The following is a 6,022-nucleotide window of genomic DNA, read 5'->3' as shown; positions in this document are numbered from 1 at the left end:
TGTCCATTACGTATTTCTTCCTGCTGCAGAGACTGAAAAAGACCCACAGGTATAATTTAAATTTCCAATTAATGCAGCCCAACTTATCTCTTAGTATTAAAATATTCTTATTTTACTATTGACAGAACCTGGAGCTGTTTGGAACTGACTGGGAGACATTTCACTGTGTCAGAGAAGAACCTGTTGGAGTTCAAGTTCCACCTCTGGATCCAGCTGCAATGGAAGCCATCAAGTCCGTTATCAACCCTCCTGCACCATCTCAGTCATTTGGGAGAGACTTGTTTCTAACAATGATTCAGCTTGTTCAAAGTTTTGCTGGAACAAGTCCCACCTCTTAGTGACTTCCTAAACTGTCACAAACTACACATATTTCCCACAATGCTTTTTGTTGAATAAAGTGTGTACTCATAAAAAGTTGTCCCCTTTCAATCTTCACGTTACTCTTAATTTATTAAAGCTTTCGAATAAAATTAACAGGAAAAATAGTTTTTGCATCTCAAGGTTTCAGTAAATTTACAACCGACTTACATCTGAGGAGTTCATTGCTTTCTGAATTGAAACAAATGAAAAAAAAATGAACGGACAATTGTTTCTGTAAACATTTATTTTCCTCAAGACGGACCAAACGTTCAAGGTCATTACAGAAGCACCTGTTGAACATTCATTACATAAGCGGGCTTCAAACAACTCTTACAAAAATGTAATAAATTGTAAAACTGTGGTGCTACAATTAGAAGATGCTAACAAGCTAACATAGATTGAAAAAAGCTAAAGATAAAAAAACTTATATTGCAAACATCTACAGAAGCCAAAAGGAGCCTGACAAACTTTTATAGTTTTCTCATTTTAGAGATATTCTAGAACAAAGAATGAAGCGTCCCCTTCTACCTTTCCCAAGTGGAGACACCGAAACATTACTCGTTTTAAATCTCTTTAGTTTGTGGTTAACAGCAAAAACAGCAGAAGAAGACTCCATAAAAGTTGTTTTTAGTTTTTTATTTTTTAATTAGCGAATCTGTGCTCTTTTAACGTCCTAATTCCATCTCATGCATCGTTCTCCTCCCTTTATTTCCTAAAAAAAACCCTGAACAAACAGGTTGACAATTCAGGGAACATGAGAATCTGAGCATGGTGCGTTCACTGAGCTCTGGACATCTGCAGCAAAGTAAAGCAGTTTATCAGAGACAATGTTGAACATCAGCACTGATCCATATATTAAACAGCGTCGACATTTTTTCTGAAAATCTGCTTTGTTTCGCTGCAGATTTTATAGAACTGTTAAAAGCATAGCAGCGGACTGACTTGGGCAGAGTGGCTGTGTCTAATGCCTGGAGCTCAATGAACGCACCATGCCCAGATTCTCATCGACCCTGAACTCTGTCAATCAACCTGTTTCCTCATAGGTTTTAGGGGAATGGAGGAATGGTGCATGAGACGAAATGAAGACGTTTAAAGAGCATATAGACCCGCTAATAAAATAATAAAAATAGACTAAAAAACAATGTTTGTGGAGTGTTCGTCCCCTGTTTTTGTTGTTAACCACAAAATAAAAAGAGACTTAAAACAGGGGAAGTCTCTGCGTCTCTGTGTAGGAAAGGGCGAGGGGGACGCTTCCTTCTTTGTTATTGATTATGTCATTATAACGAGAAAACAAACTTTGTTTTCTTGTTATAACGAGATGTTATCTATTTTTTAAGAAAACGATCAAAATGGCTTCCGTAAAAATCATTGTACCCATTTTATTAAAGTAAACAGTTTACTAAAAAATGTTAATACCTTCCAACAGCATGTAAAGCACGTTTTAATGCAGAACAAGAGGATAAAAGTTTAGGTAAAATATTTGAAACTAGTTTAAATCCTATAAAAGCCTTGTCCGGGCATATTGCTGTTTCCATTATGTTCTTGAACTCACTGTAAGTGGTTAGATGAGCAACTGGAAACGTTACAGTGCGACTACAGGCACTTACGGTTGGATAACACGTGGTGTGATCTTCACCGCAGCCGTGAAGAAACTTCACAAAAAGTCTTTCTTCTCGCTGGGAAGAACAGGTTTGTGTCCCTGTCCTGTCATCCTCTGCATCACTTTGGCAACTGACAACTTTTGTGAACCATCAGACTCACTATCCGTTTCTGAAATACAAATAGGGTTTCAGTAACATGGAAGAAAAGTGACTTAAACATACCACAATCTTCAACTTCCTGTAAAAAATCCTGAAAGAAGTTAATGATATGCACCTCTCTATCATATTTCACAAAGCTCTTGTCACTGAAGTCTGGTAGACACTTCTCCAGCACAAAAGCTGCATCAACCTATGATAACAAATCATAAATACAGTCATTAATATCTTAAACACTAGATTTTTTTTTTAAAGTTAAAAAAAAGAAGACATAATTACACAATGAACATTCCCAGGAACGAACATGGGCTGACAAAGTTCTGGGTTTGTTTCCATCACTTGCACCAGGTTGTAAAGTTGCAGGCCTTTTCCCAGCTGCTCAAGCATGGGAAGGACTCTCATGGTTGAGTGCAACACAATAGCTCTAGAACAGAAGACAAGATTTATAAATGGTATAATACTTCAACATTTCTCTGTGGACTTAAAATCAAAAATCACCTGATTATGAGGTCCTTTTTGTCCGCAGGGACTGTCCCAATGTATCCATAACTAATGATGTCATCAATGTTATCTTTAATATTTTCATCAGTGGATGAATTTACCTAACACATCAAAAAAATGCTTTGAAGTATTTATATCCATAATTTGTCCCATCAGATTCAGAAAAGCAATATTTTTCAGTTTGGTTTAATTAAATCTCTTTAAAAAAGTTTTTCTGAAAGTATTTGTCTCATAATTTATGTTCCACAAAAATAATGACTACCATCTCACCTCCATAATGAGCTGTGACAACTCTGGATCTGTAACATCACTGACGGACACTTGAATGATGTCTGGGTCCTGAGAGCACAGATATCTGTAGCACCATTCTCGCATGAAGTTGGGAAGAGGTCCTCCTTGAGCAATAATAGCTGCTAGAATTTCTCCAGCACACCTGAAGATAAGACAATTACAATGATAATGATTGGTAGCTGAAGTATTCTTCAATGTATTCAACATTGTATGACACAAATAAATATACCTGAAGTAGTTTTGGTCCAAATGGTCAATGCAGCAACGAGGATTTTTTTATTCCTGTTATTTTCTTGTTCCAAAGAAGACCGGCGATCTGCATCCCGTTCTCGGCCTCCGTGCTTTGAACATCTTTTTGAAACGCATCCCGTTCCGGATGCTGAGGCTCACGGAGATGCTGCAGGCCATTGCCCCGGGCGATTGGTTTGTTCCCATCAATCTCAGTGAGGCCTACTTTCATGTCCCCATTGCGCGTCCCCACTGGAGGTTCCCTCGCTTTGTCTTCGAAGGCCGCCATTACTAGTTCAGTGATCTTCCCTTCGGTCTGCCCCTGTCACCTCGCGTGTTTTCCCGCGTGATCGCGGCTGCCCTGCCCCCCCCTGCAAACTCAGGGGTTGAGGATTCTTCCTTACGTGGACAACTGGCTGGTCTGCGCCCCCTCTCGTGCAGAGGTTGTTCGGGACGAACGTGTCAACGTGTGCTGGACCACGTGGGACGCCTGAGCTTCCGCGTCAACCTCGCAAAGAGCAACCTGGTTTCAACGCAGCCCATGGTTTTTCTCGGTGTGTCTCTGGACTCTGTGGCCATGAGAGCGTTCCCCTCCCCTTGGCAGGTGAACGATGTCCTCGCCTGGCTCGGGAGGCTGCGCAGCTGCCGACACTTGTCCCTCCTCCTGCACCTTCGGCTTCTGGGGATGTTGACTGCGTCGTCTACAGTGGTTCCTCTGGGTCTGCTCACATTTCGGCCTTACCAGATGTGGCTGGCTGGGCTGCGCCTGGTTCCTGCACGGCCAGCGCACCGGCGACACATGCTGGTTGTTCCACCCCATGTTCTGCGCACTATCTCCCCTTGGGCAGACAGATCTTGGATCGTTCGGGGGGTGCCTCTGGGTTGTTTGCCGTCCCGGCGGGAGGTTGTCTACACCAGTGTTTTTCAACCACTGTGCCGTGGCACACCAGTGTGCCTCGAGATATTGTCCGGTGTGCCACGGGAAATTATCCAATTTGTGTGCCTGTGTGGTCTAGCACCTGGTAGAGCAATTATGTGGTACTCTTCCATGCCGGTAGATGGCAGCAGCAGGTAGCTAATTGCCTTGTGCTTGGAGACAAGCAAATTAGTGACGCATGGATGCAGCGACAGGTGGATGGCAGGACGACGGTGAAAGTGATGGATACATTTTTGAAGAGGAAAAATGCTGACTCTGAAATGGAACCTGGACAAAATCTGGACCCAGATGAAGGCCCTAGTATGAGTGGAGGTCAAAAGAAAGCAAAGACGTCAAGCAAAGTTTCTGGCGCGAGGCAATACAACAAAAGCTATCTTTCATTTGGATTTATTTTTACCGGAGATGCAACGGCACCGACTCCGTTGTGCTTGGTATGTGGTGAAAAGCTCTCCAATAGTGCTATGGTCCCAAGTAAGCTTAAACGCCATCTCCAAACAAAACACCCTTCACTTCAAAATAAAAATTTGGAGTATTTTGTTTGCCTGCGTGAACACATGGAGAAACAAGCAACTTTCATGAAAAAAAGACGCAAAGGTAAACGAGAGAGCCCTTAAAGCTAGCTACCACGTCGCCGAACTTGTGGCTAAATCAAAAAAGTCCCACACTGTGGCAGAGCAATTACTACTTCCTGCCTGCAAAGCCATTGTAAATGAGATGCTCGGACCCGAAGCGGCTAACGAAATGGCCAAAGTCCCTCTCTCGGATAACACAATTTCCAGACGTATTGATGAGATGTCTGCAGACATAGAAAGTGTGGTTTTGGACAAGATCCGTATCAGTAATAAATTTGCATTGCAACTTGATGAGTCTACTGATATAAGTGGGCATGCTCAACGGTTGGTGTCGGCGGATGGGTCTAGCGGCGGAGTCCTGTGTGGTCTCCTCTATTTTGCGCTTCCTCCAGGACTTGCTGGACCAGGGTCGCTTGCTCTCCACCCTGCGGGTGTACGTGGCCACCATATCCTGTCGGCATGTCGGGGTGGATGGTGTCTTGGTCGGTCGTTGCCGCCTGGTCTCCCAGTTCCTCCGCGGTGCTCGTCGGCTGCATCCTCCCCCCTGTCGCTTGGTGGCTCCTAGGTGGGACCTGTCCCTTGTCCTGGCTGCGCTCTGCTTGCCGCCGTTTGAGCCTCTTCCATCAGTTGACCTCAAGTGGCTCTCTTTTAAAACCGCTTTCTTGCTGGCTATGACCTCTGCCAAGCGCGTTGGCGAGCTCCAGGCGCTGTCTGTCAATTCTGCTTGTTTGTGGTGGTCTCCGGATGGCTCAGGGGTCTCTCTTTGGCCTGATGCATCTTGCCCGCTTCGACTTCGGTGGCCCGGAGGAGTGCTTATGCTCGGTTCGAGCTCTCAATCGGTACATGGAGGTGACCGCGGGGTTTCGCTCGACGGATCGTTTGTTCTTTGCTTCTCTGGCCCTCGCAAGGAACAGGCGCTGTCCAAACAACGTTTGGCCCACTGGGTTGTGGGTGCCAATCGACAGGCATATGCCATGCATGACCACCCTGTACCAACCGGCATGCCACTCTACCAGGGCTGTCTCCACTTCCTGGGCTGCTACCCATGGAGTGCCGTTGGAGTCCATCTGCGAGACCGCCTCCTGGACATCCCTGGACACCTTCGCACGGCTCTACAGGGTCAATGTGCCTGACCCCAACCCGATGGATGGTGTCTTGCGGCTGTCGGGTGCGCTGCTGTGAGGTGAGGAGGGGTTCCGTCTTCTGGACCCTCTGGACTTTGTTGGCATTGGCCATCCAGTGCTTGAAGCACCACCTCTGGCGGTCAGGAGGGATGAAATAGAACGAAGTTTACGCATCTAACCACGGTTCTATGAATCCCAGATGACCGCCAGAGCTCCTGGTCCCTCGGGTTTATTGTGTTCTGGCGAGAAACG

General features: G+C 45.2%; 1 protein-coding gene across 3 annotated transcripts in view; it reads right to left on the bottom strand.

Moving 5' to 3' along the window:
• LOC112151460 (potassium inwardly rectifying channel subfamily J member 10) overlaps positions 1-6,022 on the bottom strand; it is a 34,174-nt gene that overhangs the window by 19,984 nt on the left and 8,168 nt on the right. The window lies entirely within an intron of this gene.

The sequence above is a fragment of the Oryzias melastigma genome, linkage group LG17, assembly GCF_002922805.2.
Source record: "Oryzias melastigma strain HK-1 linkage group LG17, ASM292280v2, whole genome shotgun sequence".
NCBI classification, from domain to species: domain Eukaryota; kingdom Metazoa; phylum Chordata; class Actinopteri; order Beloniformes; family Adrianichthyidae; genus Oryzias; species Oryzias melastigma.
Note: the sequence above shows the minus strand (reverse complement) of the source record. Positions and strands in the feature narration are given on the sequence as shown.